At 45.1% G+C, this 26,375-nt stretch overlaps 1 long non-coding RNA gene across 1 annotated transcript in view; it reads left to right on the top strand.

The window, feature by feature from the left end:
• LOC138985413 (uncharacterized) overlaps window positions 1-12,274 on the top strand; it is a 32,466-nt gene extending 20,192 nt beyond the window's left edge. Inside the window, exons 2-3 of the long non-coding RNA XR_011462465.1 lie at window positions 3,438-3,568; window positions 11,911-12,274. This is a non-coding gene — a long non-coding RNA (uncharacterized lncRNA). The remainder of the gene's footprint in view (window positions 1-3,437; window positions 3,569-11,910) is intronic.
• Window positions 12,275-26,375: the final 14,101 nt, after the last annotated feature.

Genomic DNA, 26,375 nt, shown 5'->3' with positions numbered 1-26,375 from the left:
GGATATACTAAGAGTCATATATTTGTGTGACATGTATGGAAGCGAGAGACTCAGATGTTGAGTGAAAAGAATACTCAGGGATGTTTTTTGTGCTTTAGTACAGGGCAGCGTGGGCTTCTCGGGTGACTCAGTGGTAAAGAATCTGCCTGTGATGCGGGAGACCTGGATTTGATCCCTGGGTTGGGAAGATCCCCTGGAGGAGGGCATGGGAACCCACACCAGTATTCTTGCTTGGAGGATCCCCTGGATAGAGGAGTCTGGCAGGCTGCAGTCCATGGGGTCCCAAAGAATCAGACAAGACTAAAGCAACTGGGCATGCACACACGTAGGGCAGAGTACCACTGCTTCTTGGAAACAACCCCGTTACACGATTACCCCAGAGCACGTGTTCGTGATGGAACCCTACACTCTCTTTGACCCCTCGATCCTTTTGGGGCCCTGTACTGCGAATAAGCACGTATCTATCAATAGTAATGTCCAGATGATTCTTATGGACCATATCTGGGTGCACTCTAGTTTGGACTTTCACATTTTGATTTCAAAACATGTAGTTTTCCTTCTTCATGAAGTCTGATACCATAACAATATAACTAACTTCAAAGAAGAAAGCTGTCATATTTATAATTTTCTAAGAACACTTTTTTATTTGAAAAATATCCTTTTACAGAAAAAGTACATTTTGACAGTGATCAAAACAAACAAACAAAACAGGATGGAAGTGTTTTGAAGGATGAGATGCTTTTACTTTTACTAATTTATTCTTCGATCAAGAGATGTTTTTCAATTATAGAGTCATGCTTAACGTAGGAGGAGTGAGAAGTCTGTTAATGTGACAGTTTTGGAAACTTCCAAATTTTTTTTAAGACAACAACAGCAACAGTGAAGCCTTCTGCTTAAAAACAGTGATGTCTTTTCATTTTTCAGTCTTCAGAACATCTGAGTTTATAACTCCCAGCCCCCTAATTTCTTTTAGTCTTTTGCTATACTCCAGAAATACACGTCTACTAAATTTCCAGACCCCAAGGTCAAGTCTGGATAGAAGACATCTTCCTAAGAATATCATCCCATGACATGGATTCTCTTAGCCTGGATTTAAGTTATACATTTTCATGATGTGTTTAAAGGTTTGGGGGTTCTGAACATATATTTCCCTCAATTCATAAAATAACTTACTCCAACTCCAATTCATTCCCCAAAATATTTTGATGACTTCCCAAAAGCTTTTATTAGAGATACAATTAGGAAGAAAAATGAGTATCATAAGAGTCAGTCTAACTGCTTCTAATGGTGTTGCTCTGAGCTTTCTCACCGTGAAAACAAAGAGGAAAATGAGATTAGTTACAACATTCATGTTGTTTTAAAACCTAACCGCCCACTACTTGCTTATGAGGAACACATTCTGTCCTGGTCCTGAGGCTTAAGAGAAGTTTTCCAATTATGTCTCATAAATAGGAAAGTTTGTAATATAATTTTTCAATGTTCCACAAAATTCCCAAAATGAAAGCAGTACTGAATTGCATGCAACTGTCCTTTCATAGGTAGAAAAAGTGATTGCTGTTTAGTGGCTAAGATGTATTCAACTCTTAGAGACCCCATGGATTGTAGCCCGCCAGGCTCCTCTGTCCATGGCATTTCCCAGGCAAGAATACTGGAGTGGGTTGCCATTTCTTTCTCCAGGGGATCTTCCCAACCCAGGGATGGAATGTGTATCTCCTGCATTGGCAGGCGGATTCTTTACCACTGAGCCACCAGGGAAGCTCAGAACTACAGTTCAGTAAAAGCAATTGCACAAAAGACAAAACAGAAGCGAGTAATCTGAAGCCCTTGGGTCATGTGAGGCCTGCCCTTCTTCTATCATAGACCAGAATCTAATTCCAGGATGCCCTCACAGGTAAGGAGGTGACCTGACCCAATGTGCAGCAGGTTGGCGACAGGACCAGAACAAGATCCACTCAAACTGACCCAGTGGAACTCCTCCCCGAGAACAGCGGGGGCATATCTGAAGCTTTCTAGAGCAGGGTTGCCCATGAGAACTTTCTGCAATGACCGAGATCTTCCACACCCTTTGCTGTCCAGAGTGGTAGCCACTGGCCATGTGTGAGTGTTAGCTATGTGGCAGAGTGAAACTGAAGAACTGAGTTTAAAATTAAAAAAAAACAATTTTTTTTTAAATTGGGGTAGAGTTGATTTACAATGTTAATTTCAAGTGTAGAGCAAAGTGAATCCGTTACATGTATACATGAATCTACTCTTTTTAAGATTCTTTTCCCATGGAGGTCACTACAGAATGTTGAGTAGAGTTCCCTGTGTTCTATAGTAGGTTCTTATTAGTTACTCATTTTATGCATAGTGTCGTGTATATGTCAATCCCAATGTCCCAATTTATCCTCTCTCTCCCCTCTACTGCTTAGTCCCTGGTAACTATAAGTTTGCTTTCTACATCTGTAACTCTATTTATGTTTCTTAGAGTTTTAAATTTTACTTACATTTAATAACTAAATTTTAACATCTATGGTGGCTAATGGCTGCTTCATCTCTACAGCACCCTGAGCAGGGTGGGGGAACACCCTGCTGAGGCTAGAACCCCCTTTTTCCTCCCCTCCTCCCTGTTGCTGGCACATTTCTACCAGCCACGCCTGGTCAAGAGAGGAAGATCCGAAACTTGTGTTTGTCTAGAGGGTGGCTCTGAGCTGCACGTGGTCATGGGCTCAGTCAGGGACAAGAGAGGCTGGGGCATGTGGGTGGGGCGTCCCGATTGCCCACAAGCCTGCAGTGGTCCTGGGTTCCTGGGCACTCGTGGGCCTCAGAGGCTTTAAGAATGGCTGCCGCCTGATGTGTCCACCTGATGGCTGCTCCCAGGCGGGCGGGGGATGACGTGGGGATGAGTCTGGGATTGAGGACCTGACAAGCGCCAGGCTGCATCCAACATGGCGGCTTCGACGGTAAGTTCAGGGCCAGCTATGTGTCTGTCCCTTCTCCCTTCTCAGGCAGGAAATGTGGAGCTCCCCAACTGAGGCACCACAATGCTTTGAGGAATAATGTCTTGCCTCGTTTTAGTTATGCTGCTTATAATTCAATTCATAAACTTAGAATTAAAAAAAAAAAAATTAAAGAAAACACCAGTAAGAGGTAGTAAGAAGCAAACCTCATTTCACAATACAGGTCCAGTTAAGGAAAGCAAAAACAAGCCAGATTCCATTGTATCTTACGCAACCAAATGTGTTTAAAGGACGACAAAACAACAAAGGGTTCCTCTAGTGTTCTGGTAATTTCTGAATTTTTACCCACAAAGGACACCCTCTGGTGACATAGAAATAATGAGAATATTGCGGAATAGTAGTAGATACTGTATTCATTATTTGAAAACATATAATTCTAAAATAAAAAAGAACGATGCTTGTAACATTTTTTTTTTCAAAACTATTTTTCTTATGCAGGAAAAATTACTTGCACAGAAACGGACCACTGTAATGCACTTCAAATAAAAAGCTTTTTATACACTGGCTTAAACCAAAGATTTCCCTAAATAAGTTATGTGATTTTTTTCATCATGACCATAAATATGAAGGTAAATGAAAAACTATTATTCTCCCTTTTGTACTAATATATGGTGTTGGTGATGAAAAGTGATGTCGGGTTCAAGTCTAATTACTTCGATTGCATTCCTGCTATTTTTCTATTCTCTTTATTGTTTTGTTGTCTGAGCTCCCAACCGTTTCTTAAAAGATGCAGTATTTCTTTATCAAGTAGCAACAGAAATGATGCGAATAAATAATTCCTTACAAATTAAATGAAGCCAGTCTTCAGAGCAGAGGGAAACAAATCATTTGCTGACAATGAGACTGGGGTGAGTAAAGAGATGTTTAAATAAGGAATAGGACTCAGATGCAGGTCTTGCTGAATTCAAATCTTCCTGCCCATGATTGCATTCTCACAGGGGCAAATAGGTTCTTAAGGCATGAGTTTCTTCAAAGTGTCCAAGAGGTTAAATCTGTTCTCTCTCCTTCCCACTCTCACCTTTTAACCTTAATTGTATGTCACAGACTAAGACCTCTTCCTTCCTCTTCTTTCCTCTTATTAGATTGAGATATAATTGACATATAGCATTGTATCAGTTGAAATTGTAAACTGTTGTTGATTTGATACATTTGTGTGTTGAAACACGATTACACCATAGCCAACATCTCTGTCATATCACATACTTATCATTTTTATTTTGTGACGGGAACAGTTAAGAGCTAGTGTCTTAGCAACTTTGAAGTTTGTACTATAGTGTTGTTGACTATAATTGCGACATTGCATTAGCTCTCCAGGACTTATCTACCAGTTCCAAGTGTGCACCCCTAAATAACACCTCCCCAGTACCCTCTACCAGTCTCTGGTAACCACCATTCTACTCCCTTATTTCTTAATTGGTCTCAAGTTTCAAAGTACCTCAACTTTATCCATGACACTCAAAATATTAAAGATTATATTCAGTTTGTTGTTTTTCCGTCGATAAAGGGAGCCCAACTCTTTGCGACCCCATGGACTACAGCACGCCAGCCTCCCCTGTCCTTCACTATCTCTTGGAGTTCTCTCAAACTCACATCCATTGAGTTGGTGATGCCACCCAATCACCTCATCCTCCGGCCCACCCCACCCCACCGCCGCCTCCTTTTGCCTTCAGTCTTTCCCAGCATCAGGGTCTTTTCCAGTGAGTCAGCTCTTATCATCAGGTGGCCAAAGTACTGAGCTTCACCTTCAGCATCAGTCCTCCCAGTGAACGTTCAGGGTTGATTTAAAGTACCTCAACCTTATCCATGACACTCATAATATTAAAGTTTATACTCATGAAATCCTTTTTTCATATTAGCTTTTCCAGAGGGAAGTTCCCAATCTTTTTTGTATTGATTCTGGGAGGGGACTCTGCTTTCTGACATTTTCTTGAACAGTTGGAAGAGCAGGGAAATAGAGGTTTGGAGATTATTTTTGTAGGTTGGAGTTCTCAGCTTTGTGAAAAGACCAGTGGGTACTGTCTACCCAGCCATTTGATAGATGCCAGGTTAATGTTTATAATGCCATGGAGTGCCAGCTTTTTTGTTGGGCACACTTCAGTTGAAACCTTGGTTCTATCCCTGTGTGCTCTGGGGACTAGTTTCAGCTTGGTGCACTCTGGATCTCTCATGGCTAAAATGGGCCATCTAGCTCCTAAATGGGGGTGTGAAGTTTTTCACTGGGCAGGAGGTGGAAAGCCCTGGCCCAAGGGAATCCATTGTGGTCTCGTGGTCTGAGGCTGAAGTGACAGCTCTAGGGGAACGGAGATAGCACAGGGCCCCATGTGGCCTTTCCTTCTGTGAGATGGAATGTTTTCTGCTCTGTGCTCTACAGTCAACAGTTCAGTTCAGTTGCTCAGTCATGTCTGACTCTTTGCAACCCCAAAATCGCAGCACGCCAGGCCTCCCTGTCCATCACCAACTCCCGGAGTTCACCCAGCCCCATGTCCATTGAGTCAGTGATGTCATCCAGCTATCTCATCCTCTGTCATCCCCTTCTCCTTCTGGCCCCAATCCTTCCCAGCATTAGGGTCTTTTCTAATGAGTCAACTCTTTGCCTGAGGTGGCCAAAGTATTGGAGTTACAGCTTCAACATCAGTCCTTCCAATGAACATCCAGGACTGATCTCCTTTAGGATGGACTGGTTGGATCTCCTTGCAGTCCAAGGGACTCTCAAGAGTCTTCTCCAAACCACAGTTCAAAAGCGTCAGTTCTTCGGCACTCAGCTTTCTTCACCGTCCAACTCTCACATCCATACATGACCACTGGAAAAACCATAGCCTTGACTAGACAAACCTCTGCTGGCAAAGTAATGTCTCTGCTTTTGAATATGCTGTTTAGGTTGGTCATAACTTTCCTTCCAAGGAGTAAGCGTCTTTTAATTTCATGGCTGCAATCACCATCTGCAGTGATTTTGGAGCCCAGAAAAATAAAGTCTGACACTGTTTCCACTGTTTCCCCAATTATTTCCCATGAAGTGATGGGACCAGATGCCATGATCTTAGTTTTCTGAATGTTGAGCTTTAAGCCAACTTTTTCACTCTCCTCTTTCACTTTCATCAAGAGACTTTTGAGTTCCTCTTCACTTTCTGCCATAAGGGTGGTGTCATCTGCATATCTGAGGTTATAGATACTTCTCCCAGCAATCTTGATTTCATCTTGTGCTTCCTCCAGCCCAGCATTTCTCATGATGTACTCTCCATATAAGTTAAATAAACAGGGTGACAATATACAGCCTTGACGAACTCCTTTTCCTATTTGGAACCAGTCTGTTTTTCCATGTCCAGTTCTAACTCTTGCTTCCTGACCTGCATACAGGTTTCTCAAGAGGCAGGTCAGGTGGTCTGGTATTCCCATCTCTTTCAGAATTTTCCACAGTTTATTGTGATCCACACAGTCAAAGGCTTTGGCATAGTCAATAAAGCAGAAATAGATGTTTTTCTGTAACTCTCTTGCTTTTTCCATGATCCAGCAGGTGTTGGTAATTTGATCTCTGGTTCCTCTGTCTTTTCTAAAACAAGCTTAAAAATCTGGAAGTTCACAATTCATGTATTGCTGAAGCCTGGCTTAGAGAATTTTGAGCATTACTTTATTAGCGTGTGAGATGAGTGCAATTGTGCGGTAGTTTGAGCATTCTTTGGCATTGCCTTTCTTTGGGATTGGAATGAAAACTGACCTTTTCCAGACCTGTGGCTACTGCTGAGTTTTCTAAATTTGCTGGCATATTGAGTGCAGCACTTTCAGAGCATCATATTCCAGGATTTGAAATAGCTCAACTGGAATTGTTGACTACAGTCAACAAGCCTCTTCAAAATGCAAATATCTGAACCTAGATGAAACAAAGCCAGCTATTTGCAAGCCATCAGCTACTTCCTCCTGGTAAGTGCTGAGGAGCAGGGAGGATGTGAGAGGCAGCCATCTCTTAAGGTAAACAAGGAATTAGTATGTGAACAATGAAGGAAGCAGGATTGGCCCCAGATAGCTAGATTCACATGAAAGAAATGATTTCAGTAAGCCTGGATGCTTGCATCTTCCATACACAGAAGATCGCTAAATCTCTTCATGTGATAGATTTGTCTTTGTTCAGTCGCTCAGTCATGTCCGACTCTTTGTGACCCCATGGACTACAGCATGCCAGACTTCCCTCTTCTTCACCATCTTCAAGAGTTTGCTCAAACTAATGTCCACTGAGTCAGTGATGCCATCCAACCATCTCATCCTCTTTCACCCCCTTCTCTTGCCCTCAATCTTTCCTAGCATCAGGGTCTTTTCCAATGAGTTGTTTCTTCTCCTCAAGTGGCCAAAGTATTGGAGCTTCAGCCTCAGCATCAGTCCCTCCAATGAATATTCAGGGTTGATTTCCTTTAGGATTGACTGGAAATCTCTTCGTGTGAGAGATTTAGTTTTCTCCTTATCAACAGTAATCTTTTAACATTCACATTACCTGCCCCTGGCTGCAAATCTGTATACAGCCTGGCTCCTCCCCTGCCTCCTCGAGTCAGCTTTCTTAGGGTCACCTGAGATACTGTCTCCGGGCAGAGGAGCCTGGTGGGCTACAGTCCATGGGGTTGCAAAGAGTTGGACACTGAAGTGACTTAGCATGCACACATATAAGAGGGAAAAAAACTTACTAAAGAAATACTGCCTATAGTTGTGTTTTTTTGGCCATGCTGGGTCTTCACTGCTGCAAGGACCCTTCTCTAGTTGTGGTGAACAGGGGCTACTCTTTGTTGCATCTCACTGTGGTGGCTTCGCTTTTTGTGGTTCCCAGGCTCTAGAGCACGGGCTCAATAGTTGTGGCACATGGACTCAGTTGCTCGGAGGCATGTGGAATCTTCCCAGACCAGGGATCGAACCTGTGTCTCCTGCATTGGCAGGTGGATTCTTTACCACTGCACTACTAGAGAAGCTCTTCTTGTAGCTTTATCCAATACAGGCTTCTCAGAGATGCTGTCAGCTTCTTTTACCAGCACCCCCTGCAAAGCTGGAAAGATTCCCCTGGAGTAGATCCCCTCACTCCAGTATTCTTGCCTGGAGACTCCCGTGGACCAAGGCGGCTGGCGGGCTACAGTCTGTGGGATCACAAAGAGTCAGACACAACTGAAGTGAAGCAAGCAAGCAAGTCTGCAAAACCTGGAGTAGATGTCGTATCCCCCAGGGAGGTGTTTGCTGGGTGTTTGTTATTAGCTTCTGACTTGCATGCGCCCCTTTGCTCCTTTCTGCAATTCAGGCATTTCAGTGACTTTGAATAATACTGGTAATTATAGTCTTTGTCTAGATAGCAACTTTCCCCCTTTTCGTGATGATAGCTAGACTCACAGGCCCAGAATTCCTAAGGAAATAAGGGGAAACGTTGGTTGCCAGGCAGAGGTTCTCATGCCCTGCAGGGTATGAGTAGTGGTGGGAGGCAGTGACTCCCAGACCCCACAGCTGTGCTGGGGTCTGGCTGCTCTGTACCAGTGATACAGGGGCAGCTCTTTGCCCCAGTCTCTGTTTGCATCTTCTTTGCATCTAAGTTGATGAATGTTTTAAATCCATAAAGAAGATAAAGAATCTGCCTCTAATGCAGGAGACCCGGGTTCAATCCCTGGTCAGGAAGTTCACCTGGAGAAGGGAATGACTACCTACTCCAGTACTCTTGCCTTGGAAATTCCCCGGACAGAGGAGCCTGGTGGGCTACAGAGTAATAGAGTGACTGAGTGACTAACATTTTCACAAAGAAGACCAAGCACCGAAGAGTTGATGCTTTTGAATTGTGGTGCTGGAGAAGACTCTTCAGAGTCGCTTGGGCAGCAAAGAGATCAAATCAGAGAATCCTAAAGGAAATCAACTCTTAATATTCTTTGGAAGGACTAATGTTAAAGCTGAAGCTCTGATACTTTGGCCATCTGCAACGAAGAGCTGACTCATTGGAAAAAACCCTAATGCTGGGAAAGGTTGAAGGCAAGAAGAGAAGGGGGTGGCAGAGGATGAGATGGTTGGGTGGCATCATCGACTGGATGGACATGAGTTTGAGCAAAGTCCAAGAGATGGTGAAGGACAGGGAAGCCTGGTGCGCTGTAGTCCATGGGATCACAAAGAGTCAGACACGACTGAGCAACTGAACAACAGATGCCTCAACTGTAGAATGCACAGTTATTTAATACAGCACTGATTTTAAAAGTTGCTGCCAGGCCTAACCATAAAATACCACCAAGGCTAAGACACACCAGCTGTCAGAGATGTGAACACATGGAAACAGGGAGAAGTGGAGAAACATCTTAGAGGAAAATAGAACTTAAGCTGGTCTGTGAAAACTTGTGGAAGAAAAGGGGCAGGAACTTTAGCATGGCCTGGGCTTTCAAAGGCAAACATTTAGTGGCAGGAAAAACCATGGGGTCCCCAAGAAAGAATCCACAGGGTGGCATGAGGGTCTCTGGCCAAGAGTCAAAGGCCAAGGGTCAGAGCAGGGGACCGGGGCCACGTGGGCCCCAGTGGGCTGCAGCTCTGGGGTTGTGGACAGACTCAAGTGCTATCAGTCTGTGCCTGTGATGAGGAAGACAGGCCCGCATGAGGGTGGGGGCTGGACCACTCACCTGCTGATGGCAACAGGGGCTTTAGGGAGCCAGAGGCTGGGAGTGGGGAGAGTGGCAAGCAGTCTTTAGGATGAGTTGGACGTGGCTGCTTCCTGGGCAGGCATAAGAGGCCTCAGGAAGGTAAACAACTGCCCAGGTCACATCGCCTGCACCCTGGAGGGAAATTCCATCCATCACTCAGGGCTGCAGCCAACCACTCCCCCACCTCCACACCCAGACCAATCCCTTCTTTCAACCGATGGTGGAGTCTGAAGGAAACAGGAGCTATGACTCTGTTAGCACTGATCATCAGAAGAGCTTCCTTGTGATTATCTATAATGAATCAAAGGTGTCACTGATTTATTGCCTACAGTTTAAATTCCATTTATGCCTCCGAAAATTAAGCCTTGTGAAGCAGTTCACAGTCACATGCTCTTTTGTGTGGAGGAAAAAGTTATTCATTTCCTAATCCTGTCTGGTGTTTCCAACCCTGGGTATAAAGCTGCTTTGTCCCTAAAGAAAGCAGCTTTGAGAGACAGGTCTTTGCTTCTTCAGCTCTAAGATGACACTCTGTTTTGTCCTTAGAGAGGGTCTTCCTGGGGACTGCACTTTGAAAGGAAGCCAGGTAGCAACCAGACTGCCAGTCCAGAGATCTGAGCAGAATTAACTTGTCAAAACACAGTCCAGTTGTTAGACATATCCCTTATTTCCCTCTTTTGTCTTTATCCTGTTCCAAATTTAGATCGAATCAGGAAACATTAAAGGGAGACAGGTGATATGAAGATGCTGTAAATGAGAATCTGTCCTGTCCATTGCCAAACATTTTGAAACTCCCTTTTTTAAGGGTTTCCCTGGTAGCTCAGACTGTAAAGAAAATGTCTGTAATGTAGGAAACCCGAGTTCAATCCCTGGGTCAGGAAGATCCCCTGGAGAAGGGAATGGCTACCCACTCCAGTATTCTTGCCTGGGAAATCCCATGGACAGAGGAGCCTGGCTGACTACAGTCCATGGCATCACAAAGACTCAGACACGACTGAGTGACTTTCACACTTCTTAAACTAAATCCTTAAAACCTATCAGTCGTCTTTATTCTGTGTATATGTTCTGCCTCATGTGTGAGAACAAACCCAAACAATACAAATACATAGAAAACTCCACAGTAGTGTTTGTTAGTTGGATTATTTTGACAACACACAAAGGAACCTTTCCTGAACTTAAAAAAAATATGACAGACTATGTTGATATGGTTACACCTTCAAAGACACAACTGGATGATTTCGGTTTGATTTCTGTGAACTTAAGAGCTTAAATTTCTTTTTTACTGGCTTCTAGGTGCTCATTTTTGTACATCAGACATCATTCACTCTTTCCATAATCCTGCCAGTGTATTAGGTTATAATTATTTTAACAGAGGTGTAATTGACATAGAATGAAACTCTTTTAACTCTGGCTGCAAATTATGCACTGCTCACACTTGAGCCCCTGCCTCCAGTTGTCTCCAGTCTCCTGATGGAGCTGCCATTCTTGAAGGTTTGTTTGCAAGCTCTGAGTGGGAGCTCCAGTCACTCAGCAGGTGCCCTGACCCCATAGTATAGCCTGGGCCACAGAGTGCACTGTGATCAGTGGTGGTTGGTACCATGAAATGTGAATGACTCTGCTTTCCCAGCTAGACATGATGTGGTTTACTCACTGCCTGGAGAAAACCACATGCACTTAATCTCACGCCTTTCATCTGACAAAATATGCATCATCAATGCCATCGCATCATTTAAATATTCATCAATTTTGAATCTGAAAAATTTTAAAACAATACTAGAAATGATACCGTTCTTCAACACACTGTTTAAATTATTCATAGAAAAAGAAAATAATTGGAGTCTGCTACAGTAATGGAAATCATAACCACGTAGTTTTAGAAAATACATGTTCGGTTTTTGTTTTTGCTTCATATTCAAACCCTTGCTGCAAAATGCAAGTTCCTGCTGTATTTCCTGGAGTCAGGAACACGGAGTTCCTTAGCATGGCTTCCTCCAGGAGTATGGAGACAGCCAGTAACCAAACACAGCATAAAAGAATGAGGACTTCAGATCCAAACATGTTTATGGACCAGCTGGGTTGGGCGGTAAAGATGACAATCTCGAAGGCACTATATATGTATGTGTATGTGCTCTGTCACGTCCAACTCTTTGCAACCCCACCAGGCTGCTCTGTCCATGGGATTTCCCAGGCAAGAATACTGGAGTGGGTTGTCCGTTCCCCCTCCAGGGGATCTTCCCCATCCAGGGATCGAACCTGAGTCTCCTTTGTTTCTTGCGTTGCAGGCAGATGCTTTACAGCTGAGCCACTGTAAAAGCCCAGGGGACAAAGAGTGCTGGAGAGCCCTCCCAATCAGGATGCCTGCAAAAGTCATGTGTCCCAGTACTTGCTTCTTACTCCGCATCACTAACATTACTCTGCATTGCAAGGCTGGCAAACTAGTGAGCTCCAGAGAAAGAGGCTTCCTCCTGCAGTCTGGCCCTTTCTCTTAAGCCACAGAATTAGGAAAGGAAATGTTTCAGCAATCCGCCTTCCAGCCTGAGCACAATCTTCAGAGCATCACTCAATTTTGTCACCTGTTTGAAGGAAATGTATTGTTTCTACATGTGTGCCTGTCCACACAGGCTGCAGCCGAGACCCGAGAGTTCTCTGAGCACGGAGATTCTTTCAAAGGAGATAGAGAAACTAGTCTTGCACAGATTAGGGGGAGCACCCGCTTTTGCCAACTGATTGATGACTTGTTGGGCTTCCCAGATGGTGCTAGTGGTAAAGAGATGTGGGTTCAACCCCTGGGTTGAGAAGATCCCCTGGAGAAGAAAATGGCAACCCACTCCAGTATTCTTGTTTGGAGAATCCCATGGACAGAGGAGCCTGGTGAGCTATAGTCCTGGGGTCAGAGTCAGACATGACTGAAGCGACTTGGCACGTACATACACATCGCCAATGAAATCTGTACAGAGCGTTTCTCACTGAAGAACAAGCAGTTGACACGGTGCTGGTGTTTGCAGAGCCAAACATCAAAAAGAGAGTGAAGAGACAGAGGAAGTGGTCCTGCTCTCCTTCCTTCCTCTTGGCGTGGGGTACTTATCTTATAAGCAGTGGGGAAAGTCTGCTAGGACTATTCTCCATGCTGTTTTAGAAATTCCAAATAAAGATGTCCACTCTGAGTACAAGTCAAACCTAACTTTGCAAACAGCTAACTTTCACTCCCACACAGGGTTCTAAAGCTTGGATTCCTTCCTCTCATTTCTAAAACACAGTTTGAAGGTCTTTGTCGGAGCTTTAGTATTTGGGGTCTGGCTGAAGCAAAATGAAACAGCATCATGCTGGCTCGAGTTCAGCATTCAGTATGTTAGAAAAAGTCTTGAGAGAGGGGGCAGCTGGAATAGAGAGGCATCTACACTCAGCAGGCCATCAAAGGGACAGAGAGAGCCAAGCCTCAGAAGAACCCCAGGGATCCACATGACAATTGGCGGGGGCCAGCAGAGGGAAAAGCTTTCTTGGGGTGACTGTTCCAGAACTTTCCATGGGTACACAAAGGGACCTGAGAAGCTGATCTCTGACAGGAATATTGCCACATCAACTCAGCTTTGTTTAAAATGGGTCTCTGGGGACTTCCCTGGTGGTCCAGTGGTTAAGACTGCTCCCGCTGCAGGGGATCCAAGATCCCACAGGCTGCACGGCACGGCCAAAAAAATAATTAATTAAATAAAAGCTAAAATAAAATGGATCTTGGCTGCTCCTTCTGCTCCTTGCTGCTCTGGTTTCCATGCAGGGTTGTGGGGGTGGGGTGGGGAGGGGGAATGGCTCCAGCCCAGCGCCTGGCCTGAAAGGGCTGGACCAGAACATGAAATCGATGCCCAGGTCTTAGGAAGAAAAACTGTGCCGTGTGATCCATGCCAGAGTGAGAGACCAGGAGGGCCACAACAGTGACCCTCAGAAAGGAGTACTTTCAGAGCCCTGGCTATGGCAGGATGTCACCTGTTGCCTGGACACCAAAGGGCAGGTAGTTGAGCTGGGAACTCTGAGAAGCCTAATAAGGACCAAACCTCCCTGCAGTCGTGCAAGTGATGTCTCTCCCAGCTGGGGCTGTCATGCTCCTACACACATCTGAGGAGGGTCAGGTGAGGCAGGAACAAACGCAGCCTATGACTAGGATGCTGATGAAGAGGGGAAGGCGCCCCACGTTCCCAGTGAGGGTGCTTCCTCAGTGGTGGATAAGAACATTTTTGCTCATGTGCTCAAGAAGAGATCAGACAATTCTTAGCAAGCCACTAGATATTAAAGAAACAGTGGATTTGAATACCAATGGTTTTAAAAGGTAAAATTAGCTGACCCCCTAGAAAAGAACTGAGATGAGGTAGGAAGATGCCTACCTATTTAGAGAATTTGCTGGAAGAGATTTCAAAGGGTTATTGTTGTGTTTTGTTTCCAGTAATAACAGCTCTATCAGAAGCAATGAAACTATGAATAGAAATAATAATATGTAGTAATCCCATCACAAGGAGAATGTTGAAAGCTCATAGTCCCATTTCTTTCTGGTCCAATTTTAGATTTCCCTACAAAAGAGAAATAACAAGGACTGTGGCAAAAACTCTTTTTCTCTCGTCTTGGAAAAACATTTACTCCATAATTATAATTTTTGATTCCATACTAATGAAGTGAGATGGATGCAGGGGTAGTTGAAATTCACAGCTAATTCATAAATATTATCTTGCCAAGAATTTCAGCCTCTTTCCCAGCAGACCTTTCTATATAGAGCGCTGAACTAAGCTAACCTGTTTTGGGCTCAGAGGCTTTAGCATTCTTTGTGCCTGGTGTTGGGTGAGCTGACACAGAGAAGAATTCAGCACAGTCATGGCGATCTTGTTTCAGCTGGAGATAGACTCTGTTAGGGATTGTTCTGGGTGTCAGGAGACCTTGTTGGGCCTTATGAGAGACTGAGCCCTAGAGTCAGTGGTTAGGAAACCTGAGAGGGTGGGGCTGTAATTAAATCTGGAGAGGCTGGCAAAATTCCAACTCAATTCTATGTGTTTGTGTGTGCGCGCGTGCGCGTGCGCACACATGCTTGCTAAGTTGCTCCAGTCGTGTCCAACTCTTTGCTACCCCATGGACTGTAGCCTGCCAGGCTCCTCTGTCCATGGGATTTTCCAGGCAAGGATACTGGAGTGGGTTGCTGTGTTCTTCTCCAGGGCATCCTCCCAACCCAGGGATTGAACCCAAGTCTCTTATGTCTCCTGCATTGGCAGGTGGATTCTTGACCACTAGCGCCACCTGGGAAGTCCAATTCAATTCTGCTACTGCTGCTGCTGCTACTAAGTCGCATCAGTCGTGTCCGACTCTGTGTGACCCCATAGAGGGCAGCCCACCCGGCTCCCCCATCCCTGGGATTCTCCAGGCAAGAACACTGGAGTGGGTTGCCATTTCCTTCTCCAATGCCTGAAAGTGAAAAATGAAAGTGAAGTCTCTCAGTCATGTCCGACTCTTAGTGACCCCATGGACTGCAGCCTACCAGGCTCCCCCGTCCATGGGATTTTCCAGGCAAGAGTACTGGAGTGGGGTGCCACTGCTTTCTCCAAATTCAATTCTAGTAAATACTTATTCCCAACAGAGGCTGTAATCCTATAGTCTTTCCTGACCTGAATTAGTCCAGAACAGGCACCAGTCCATTAGAGACCACCCCTGGAGTCCATGGGCTACCAAAATTGTTCAAACTGGCCAACCCTAAGTCTACTCTGTGGCTTACCCCACCTTGCCATTCCTTTCCGAATAAACCCTGACGTTGGGTGAGCTGACATAGAGGAGAATTCAGCAGAATTCATGAAACATGAATTAGTAATTTATTTTCCAGGGTCTGGGCCACGCTCTGCCCAGTCCTCTTCTCTCTGGATGGACCCTGATTCTTCCCCACATGGCCCTGTGCGGCTTGGTGTGCATCCTTTTCTAGGGATCTGCCAGGGGACCTTCCCGACCCAGGGATCGAACCCGCGTCTCTTACATTCTCCCGTATTGGCAGGCAGATTCTTTACCACTGGCACCACCTGGAAAGCCCAGAAACCTCTTTATACTGCCCATTGTTTATAATAAAAGAGAAATCACTCTAAGTCATCAGCTTTAGCAGAGTTGCTAAGTAGGGAATGATACAGTCATACAATGCATTACTTATCAATTATCTGACATAGCGTTTCGTGCTGTGTGATAATAATAATAGTAGCATATCGCTAATTTAAGAAATCAGTTAATTAAATGGTATTATGGTATAATCCCTTTATGTAAAATAGACATAGACATACACATGGAGATTAAAAACTGGAGATATCTCTGGATCATGACATTATACTTATTTTGTGCAAATGTGTTTATTTTTCTTTGTTTTCCAAATGTTGTACAGTGAATGTGTATTGGGCTTCCAAGGTGGCTCAGTAAAGAATCCACCTGCAAATGCAGGAAACATGGGTTTAATCCCTGGGTCAGGAAGATCCCCTGGAAAAGGGAATGGCTAACCTCTCTAGTATTCTTGCCTGAAGAATTCCATGGACAGAGGAGCCTGGCGGGTTACAGTCCACAGGGTCACAAAGAGTCAGACATGACTGAGCACGGTGCACAAAACATGTGTCAATAATTTAACTTAATTTCCAGTACACAGATTGCGTTGTCCCTATAGCAGCACAGAGAAAACCTAGAGACTCCTGGAGAAGGAAGATGCACAATGAGATGGCCCTCCTCCAAAGGCTGGGGAAGTTCCACACCGGGGCTTTGTGAACCATGGGAGTTGAATAAGCCCAGGCAGTCTGGCCTGAAGACAAAGCCGGGTGGAAGTTTGTTTCCAAGCCCCACCTGCTAGCGGGTGAGAGGCCCTGGTACCAAGCTTCCTGGCTCAGGCTCCATGGCTCCAGGTGATCGGAGGCTCCCCTGGCCACAGAGCTGTTATTAGACATGGGCAGGGATGGATGATGCCGTAGCGATGCTCCAGCTGGTGTAGAGAACTCATAATTAGCAACAGCGGGGTTACAGAGCAAGGAGCCCAGAGAGAAAGAAGGGGAGAGAAAGAACCTACCCACCAAGGGCAAGAATAATCCACTCACCATATCATCACTGCGTAATAATCAAGTGGTGATATGCTTACATTAAATGCGCTTTAGAAAAAACTGAATGCAATGACTGATAAAATACAATAACTTGTGAAAAGGGTGAACACAGGAGCAAGCAGTAGTTAATCCATCTACAAGGAAAGGAAATCAACACTGATCAATTCAAGTTGAGATCTCTGTTTTCATGAGAAAACCGTTCTTTCTTTCTCAAATTTAGGGATGAGAGTAGCACTGCCTGTCATTTTCAATCCCTTAGAAATGTGCAGAGGAACACAAAACGCGGGAAACTCAGGTGCATTCGAAACAAATGCCCAGAAAACATTTGTTGCAGGTAACTAAAGTCATGTGATGTTTTTGTAACCATGAAGAATTATTATTACAGTGTGGGTACCCCCAAATTTTAAGTCTTCTCTGTTCACAAGACAGCTGCTTCCTGACAAATAACCTGCGACAATTTCATAACACGGAGTTCGGAAACCTCATTAGACCACACGCGTGGTGCAGCTGAAGCCCTCAGTGGTTTCCGAGGGTTTGTGAAAATGTAATTAGGCAAACCACAGGTGTCTGCAAATGTGGTGTTTTTGCTCCAGACGGGTGGGTGGCATCTCGGGGGTGCCCCAGAATTTTCACAGGGACGAATCACTTTCAGTGTCAGCAACGTGAACAGACACCTAAGATGGTCTTTTTGCTCTTGCAGGAGAAAGGACTGCCAAACAGATGGATTAAAGGATGAATGAATGCCGGCTTTGGTTGTGTCCCTGTGTGTGGCAGCAAACGCTGATGGGAGCTGAGACACTATTTATGCTATAGAATTGGACCAGTTGTGGTCACTGACTCCTGGGCCCTTGCAGGAAATTTCTGTAGGACTGGCTATAGGATCTAAGCAGAAAATACCATCTCACCCCTGCTAGAGGTTATTCCCAGTGCTCCTCCCTAAAAACAACCTGTTGGCCATTCTGATGGCATCGGTAGTGAGGTCTCTGATGTATGTTCCATCTACTAGCTGGTGAGGCTAAGGTAATAGGAGGAGGCAGATGAAGTACCAACATGCTCTCTGGACCACGGAAGAAGCGTCCCAGGAAAGGGAACAACTGAAATGTGCTACTGTTGGGGGTGTGGGAAAAAAAAAAACAACACAAGCTTTGGAATCTGACAGATCTGAGCTTGGGGTCTGGGTACACCATCTACCACCTCTGTGACCTGTTTAGAAGTATTTATTCACATGCTTATTTGGAGTTGCAAAGAGTCGGACACGACTGAGCGACTGACAGTTTCATATCACTGAGCCTCAGTTCTTGCTTCTGTAAAATTAGAGAAATAATATTTTCCTTCTGGCATTTCAGTGAGGATTAAATAATATGATATGTGGAAAATTATTTTGAGATGTATTAGTTGACGTATATTCCCAAATTCCCTCTCTGTCACACACAAAACACACATACACACATAGCCACACACGCACTTTTTATCTCAAAGCAAAGCAACTGCAGCCCCAGCCCCCCCCGCCCCCATGTCTTTCTTGTCTGGGTGCGCACATGGAGGAGACTGTAGAGGTCAAGTTGTGGCCAGGTGGGTCTGGATGCTGAAGACCCAGGCCAGCCCCCTGAATCTTTTGTGGATAAGTGGATTCTTCTGCCCTAGAAAGAGGTTGGTGGAGAGAGGGCAGGGGCCCCAGAAATAATGTGGAGAAAGTGGGGAGATCTAGAGGGACATATCAGAGAGGGTTCCAAAGTGGAGGGATGACCATGGCTGCTGCCACCTGGGAAGGAAAGGGGGACTGGGAGGAAGTTCACGCCTGAAGTGATGGAGAAGAGCTGTCTTTGCCTGTGATGATGGTTTCTGCCATCAGGCAGAATGGGGCTGAAAAAGAGGCTGAGTTCTAGAATAATGAAGCCTGCTCAATGTCTTGCATACTTGAATGAATGGCCAGATGATGCAAACCGGCTCTGTATTCAGAGTTGATGGTGCTCCGCAGACCTTTCATAAAGCATGGCTGCTATCACTCTGCCAACCGGATTGCAGTGAGTTACTGTGGCACCCACCCCAGTAGCCTGATTGCTAGGAACTGGTCTCAAGACGTTCCATGAAGATATGCAGGGTCCCTGGGAACACGATCGGGCACCACCCCTGCTTGTGGCCTCCATGGCCTGGTGGTGAGCAGTGTTCCCCGAGCCCAGCTGCAACCCGGCCCTCTTTCTCGTCTGCATCTCTCTTCTCCTCAGGGGATTCATTCCCGGTGCAGACATACGTGCGTGGGTCTGAATCCCATAGTCACAAAGTCAAGTGTGTCAAAATGAAACTTGACTTCTCTATAAATGAAGATTGTGAGCCCCATTTCCATGCATGGCAGAAAACTTGTTATTGCTGATTGAAAAGAATGTGTTCTAAGGATTCCTTGCTCTATTTTGGGTACATCATTTGGGATGTTCTCCTTTCCCTTATTATCTCTCCCCGAAGGTCCTCTAAGAATCCTTGAGCTTCAACAGCAGGGAGCATGTATTTGTTCTTTATTCTGCTTGGTTCAATATGGTTATGGCCAATGTCACATCCATTTGAACATTTTTCCATTAAATTATCCTATGTTTGGTCTACTGCTGAGGGTCCCGTGTTCTACTGTGTTTTGGTCTTCAGGTTGACCCAGGTCACTGCGTGTCATCTTGTTATTGTTGTTGTTTAGTAACTAAGTTGTATCTAACTCTTTGCGACCCCATGGACTGTAGCCCACAAGGCTGCTCTGTCCATAGGATTTCCCAGGCAAGAATGCTGGAGTGAATAGCCATTTCCTTCTCCAGGGGATTTTCAAGACCTAGGGATTGAACCTGAGTTTCCTACATTGGCAGGCGGATTCTTTACCAATGAGCTGCCTGGGATGCCCCTGTGTTATCTCCAGATCAGATCAGATCAGATCAGTCGCTCAGTCGTGTCCGACTCTTTGCGACCCCATGAATCGCAGCACGCCAGGCCTCCCTGTCCATCACCAACTCCTGGAGTTCACCCAGACTCACGTCCATTGAGTCAGTGATGCCATCCAGCCATCTCATCCTCTGTCCTCCCCTTCTCCTCTTGCCCCCAATCCCTCCCAGCATCAGAGTCTTTTCCAATCAGTCAACTCTTTGCATGAGGTGGCCAAAGTACTGGAGTTTCAGCTTTAGCATCATTCCTTCCAAAGAAATCCCAGGACTGATCTCCTTCAGAATGGACTGGTTGGATCTCCTTGCAGTCCAAGGGACTCTCAAGAGTCTTCTCCAACACCACAGATCAAAAGCACTGAGCTTCGGGGCTCAGCCTTCTTCACAGTCCAACTCTCACACCCATACATGACCACAGGAAAATCCATAGCCTTGACTAGAAGAACCTTTGTTGGCAAAGTAATGTCTCTGCTTTTGAATATGCTATCTAGGTTGGTCATAACTTTCCTTCCAAGGAGTAAGCGTCTTTTAATTTCATGGATGCAGTCACCATCTGTAGTGATTTTGGAGCCCAGAAAAATAAAGTCTGACACTGTTTTCACTGTTTCCCCATCTATTTCCCATGAAGTGACGGGACCGGATGCCATGATCTTCATTTTCTGAATGTTGAGCTTTAAGCCAACTTTTTCACTCTCCACTTTCACCTTCATCAAGAGGCTTTTTAGTTCCTCTTCACTTTCTGCCATAAGGGTGGTGTCATCTGCATATCTGAGGTTTTTGATATTTCTCCCGGCAATCTTGATTCCAGCTTGTGTTTCTTCCAGTCCAGAGTTTCTCATGATGTACTCTGCATATAAGTTAAATAAACAGGGTGACAATATACAACCTTGACGAACTCCTTTTCCTATTTGGAACCAGTCTGTTGTTCCATGTCCAGTTCTAACTGTTGCTTCCTGACCTGCATACAAATTTCTCAAGAGGCAGATCAGGTGGTCTGGTATTCCCATCTCTTTCAGAATTTTCCACAGTTTCTTGTGATCCACACAGTCAAAGGCTTTGGCATAGTCAATAAAGCAGAAGTAGATGCTTTTCTGGAACTCTCTTGCTTTTTTGATGATCCAGTGGATGTTGGCAATTTGATCTCTGGTTCCTCTGCCTTTTTTAAAACCAGCTTGAACATCAGGAAGTTTACGGTTCACATATTGCTGAAACCTGGCTTGGAGAATTTTGAGCATTACTTTACTAGCGTGTGAGATGAGTGCAATTGTGTGGTAGTTTGAGCATTCTTTGGCATTGCCTTTCTTTGGGATTGGAATGAAAACTGACCTTTTCCAGTCCTGTGGCCACTGCTGAGTTTTCCAAATTTGCTGGCATATTGAGTACAGCACTTTCACAACATCATCTTTCAGGATTTGGAATAGCTCAACTGGAATTCTGTCACCTCCACTAGCTTTGTTCATAGTGATGCTTTCTAAGGCCCACTTGATTTCACATTCCAGGATGTCTGGCTCTAGGTCATCTTAACCATGTTCAAAACCACAAGGTCTCTTCAAGAGCCCCCTGCCCACCAGTCCTTCTTGGGGATCCTTGGGTCTTGGAAATCTTTTTCATTTTTAAACTCTTTATTAAATTTGTTACAATATTGTTTCTGTCTGTGTTTTTTTTTGGGGGGGGGCCTTGAGTCATGTGGGATCTGAACTCTCAGATCAGGGATTAAACCTGCAGCCCCTGCATTGGAAGGCACAGTCTTAACCACTGGGCCACCAGGGAAGTCCCTTGGAAATCTTTTGGATAGGCATCCTGCATTAGCTTATAAAAAGCTACCTCCTTCCTAAAATCTCAGTGGCTTGCAATAATAATGGTTTATTCTCACTCACATTACGTATCAACTGCGACTTTGATCAATGTCCTCTTACCATTGGGATCCAGGCAAAAGGGGCAGCCTCTATGAGTGTAAATATTTTGAGCAAATAATACAATCAACTGGACTCTCTTACTGCTCTGGAGTTGGGAAAGGTTTGGAGCAGAAAAGAGGTATATGTTCAGCTCCTCTGCTTAGAATACCTGCTCTGTGGATTCTACTGAATACCAGCCACACCTTGTCTGTGGGCTGGTCCTTCACTTCGAGACCATCTACTTTTCATGCTCTACTGCTCAGATGCCCCCACCCTCAGGTGGTCCATTCTCTCTTCTCCTGGAGTCTAGCAGAGAGGGTCTAGGAGAAGGAGCCTTCCCCAGGCATCCCTGGTCACACATGCCCTGGCCATGCTCCACTCTGGAAACTTCCCTCCCATCAGCTGCTCCATCTTTCTTCTCTTTTGGCTTAGAGCACTGCTGAGATGTCACCTCCTGTTCTCTCTGACTTGTCCCAGTCAGTGGGGCTAACAAGCCCTTCTCTGCCTCCAAACAACTTAGCTCTGGAAATAGATATCCTCAGCCATCAGCATCTCCATTATCAGTGAAAAAACTTTTATTCAGACATCCAAGTGACATCTTTGTTCTTGGTGTGTCTGCCTTTCCCCAATGCAGAGGATGTGGATTATGGAATGGATTGAGGGCAAACACCACAGGAGACAATGTGGCGGGGGAAACAGTTATTATTTTCTCAAAACTTGATCCTGCCATGCTTTCCATCAGGCTTTATTGAAATTTCAAAGATAGCAGAAGAGCATGACCATGTATGACTTACACCGACCCAACTTCCTGGGCCTTCACTCCCCCAGCTGCTGGCCACCACCCCGTGTGCCACACAGCTGCACAGCGCCAAACTCACTCCTGGCGCCAGGGAGATCAAGAGGTTCCTCTTCTCCCTCTGGTCCTGTGTTTTCTGCTCCGGGAGAGGCCCCCTGCTGGGTGAGTGACAGCAAGACCATCAATAGAGGGAACCCTTCATCCTCACTCCTTAGAGGTTCCTCTGACCCTGTGTTCCTAACAGTAGAATCATACCAATCTTATAACAGGACAAGTGCCAAAGTCTGGGTTGTTAAGTCTTAAATAACAATTTATGAGAGATATGGGGACTTCCCAGGCGGTGCAGTGGTGAAGAACCTGCCTGCCAATGCAGGAGAAGCAAGAGACGCAGGTTCTATTTCTGGGTTGGGAAAATCCCCTGGAGGAGGACATGGCAAACTATCCCAGTATTCTTGCTTGGAAAATTCCATGGACAGAGGATCCTGAAGGGCAACAGTCCATGGGGTGGCAGAGAGTCGGCCATGACTGAACTCACACACACACACACACACACAAAGATACAAATAGCTCAGGTGGTATTGCATGATGCTCAGATTAGTTAGTCCCTACTAAGTGTTCCTCCATCAGTGTTTCAATAAACCTCAGAATCCAGGTCACTTAGGGTCCTTTTATTACTGCTTAATTAGCCCCGTGGCCATCTTTGGACCAAGCCCCTCCCCACACTGTTACCGGGTCACTTATCACCCCTCATCTGCCGTGCCATCCCTCACCCCTGAAGTCTCATCTTTTAAAAAATTACATTGTAGGTGTGCTGCTGTCTTGATCAATTTCAATTGATCAAGGACCACGTACGTCCTGACCTTTTTAAAAAAGCCCTAGCCTTATGAATCCTGCACTGCTGTAAAGGCTCTAAGTCCTTCTTCATAAAACCCTAGAAGTGAACTCTTTTTTTCTTTCTGTTCTGGAAAAAAAGCAACTAAGAAATAATTAGTGAAAACTTGGGCAAGCAAGTGACCTCTGCGGCTAAGCATAATTTTTCTGTCCTCATGGGTTCCCAAGAGCATTTGAATAAGAATTATTCTAATCATCATTCTGAAGAGGCTGCAGCTGTAGGATGAGGGACCGATATCTGATGCCTGGATGGCGGCTGGTGCCCTCCATCCACCGAACCCAGGAAGCTAATAAGGGATGCGATCGTTCCTGCCTCCCACCCACATGCTTCATGGGGAAGAACCAATTAGCGTCATTGGTGACTCCATAACAAGGAGTGAGGTGATATAAGCCATGACCCAAGACTACCAGTTCATCTTCCTTTCCATCCATTTCACAGTAGTGTGGGCTTTCTGTTTTTAAGCACGAGCAAGATGTAACTCACTTATGATTCTTCACAGATTCAAGTCAGGGTATTTTTATTCTACTCAAACAGCACCATTGTTGGGCTGCAAATTCAATTGAAGGGTTTGGAAATCGACAAGAAAAATAATAGTCTGTTATTGTTCACTCATCTTACTTCTTCTTAGAGTGGCTTCTTTTTGGAACGCAGAAGGACTGGTTTTGAATACGCCTGCTCTACTGGACTGCACAAAAGGAAATTAATGTCAAGTGTGACAGCCAATCCCTCGCCCATCTCGGTTTTTAATATTCCACGAGCATCATCATTTTTCAAGATTCTATTCAAAAGGAAGATTTCAGAGTGCTGATGTCCATGTAATTCTTATAGATGAATGGATACTTTTCAATTTAATAACACCTTACATTTAAGCTGGCGTGGGTCATCTTTAATTGCTCAGCAGGCTCTTGTCTGTTCCTCCAACTTTCCCTGGAAACACGTGGAGGTATCCTTCCTGTTACACAGCTGAGCCATGCAGGATGAGTTGCAAACAATTTAAGGGCTTCCATGGCTGATTAGGGCTTCCCTAGTAGCCTAGTGGTTTAGGACCCGCCTGCCAATGTAGGAGGCATGGTTTCCATCCCTGGGTCGGGAAGATCCCCTGGAGAAGGGAATGGCAACCCACTCTAGTACTCTTGCCTGGAAAATCCCATGGACAGAGAAGCTTGGCGGGCTACAGTCCATGGGGTCACAAACAGTTGGACATGACTTAGTGACTGAGCACACACACCGTGGTTGATTAAGGGCCAGATCCCAATAGAAATTTGAATTAAGGGCCAGAACTCCCATTACCTTACTGTGCGTCTGAAAGAGCACTGGATTTGACATCAGAAGACTCAGTTTTAAACCTGAACTTTCTGCTTATTACACTAGTGTCTGCTATTTCACTGGGTGGTTGTGTGGCTAAGTGAGTACATGAAGGTAAAAATATGTCACGAATGTGGGCTCTTTTTCCTCTTGTGAATCCAGACAGTCTGCCCATGTTGAGAGTATGAGAGGGCCTCCTTTCGCTTGGGGGCTGATTTCAGAAAGCCCTATTGGGTGTGCCCACCTTAGCAGTTCTCACCTGGGGAGGGCAGTCTCTGGAGATACTTTGGGTAGCCACAAACGGAGGGAGGGGCTCCTGGCATCTAGCGAGTGGAGACCAGAGATTCTGCTAAGCATCCTACAAGGCACAGGACAGCCCCCCACAAAGAGTCTTCCAGCCACAACCATGGGTGTTGAGGTTGAAAACTCCTTCTCTCGACGAGGGCTTCTTGTTGCTTTAAATGTGTTTTATTGAAGTATAGTTGATTTACAGTGTTAATTTCTGCTATACAGCAAAGTGATTCAGTTATACATATATATGTTCTTTCTCATATTCATTTCTAGAATGGCTTATCACAGGATACTGAAGGTAGTTCCCTGTGCTCTACAGTAGGACCTTGTTGTTTATCCATCCTACATATTATAGTTTGCATCTGCTAATCCCCAACTCCCAGTCCATCCCTTCCCCAGACCCTTCCCCCTTGGCGACCATAAGTCTGTTCTCCATGTCAGTGAGGCTGTTTCTGTTTTGCAGACATGTTTATGTGTGCTGTGTTTTAGATTCCACACATAAGTGATATCGTACGGTATTTGTCTTTTAAACTAGGGCTTCTGAGCCTGAGACTCACAGATTCAGAGATGGGCTATGGGGATCTACGAACCCACCTAAATATCACATGGTCTGCTTGAGGCAAGTGTGCCCCTTCTCTGCAGCAAGTGTCCCTGACCATCAGTGGATGCTCAGAGAGGTCTATGGTTCCAGATCAGTTCTCATCCTTGCTCTAGCTGTGTCTTGATACAAAGTGAGACTGCTCCTTACGTGGGGTTTTGTGTCTTCAATGCCTTGGGGGATGTGAGATGGACCAAGTAATGAACAAGACAAAGAAAGACGGCCTGGAAGATCCAGCAGACCGTGGGGCGGCCCTTGCAGTTCAGTAGAGAGCAGGTGGTGCTGGGAGAAGAACTCCTCCTCTCTCCAGACGTCTTTGCACTTTGTACAGGTTAAGTCAGAATGAGACTCGTAAGCGTCTCTGAGTGACCTGCTCATGAGATGAGGAAATACACTTTTCTAGGCAATAGACTACTATCCAACACATTTTCCTCTGTTTGCTGAACAGCAGCCTGAGAAGTTTACTTGTGTTGCCTCATTTGACATCACGCGACTCCCACGGTCTAGTTTGTCCCCCACCCAGACCAGATCTGACTCTCTTCCCAGAAGAAGTTAGGAGCCCTGGGAAATCTAAACCTTCAGATATTCAGTTAAAGGACCAGAAAGCAGATGTTGTCACAGTGTGAAAGATTCAATGCTTTGCTAGGACAATGTTTCATAACCTAATAAATTATACCGACCGATGGGAGCCTGATGAAATTATGAATCCTCTCCGCAGAAAACTGCTCATAGAACCCCTGCACCTAACACTGCCATTTCAAGATGGCAAGCGTTGTGTTTTCTCTGGTAGGCAAGTAATTATGTCTGGATGAAAGCCTGCCCGTGTTTCTTTGTCACTGTATCCTGCAATATTTATTTCATAAGATCTTGAATTCACTTTAGCCCTTCTCTAGCTTAACTTTCTAAATTGCCCTCCTAGACTTTTAGGCAGTTGGGGGAAATAAGATAGAAAAGAATAGTTCAGGCCAACTTT

Source organism: Bos mutus, chromosome 24, assembly GCF_027580195.1.
Source record: "Bos mutus isolate GX-2022 chromosome 24, NWIPB_WYAK_1.1, whole genome shotgun sequence".
Taxonomy (NCBI): Eukaryota; Metazoa; Chordata; class Mammalia; order Artiodactyla; family Bovidae; genus Bos; species Bos mutus.
The sequence above is the reverse complement of the archived record's forward strand: the minus strand, read 5'-3'. Positions and strand labels throughout refer to the sequence as shown.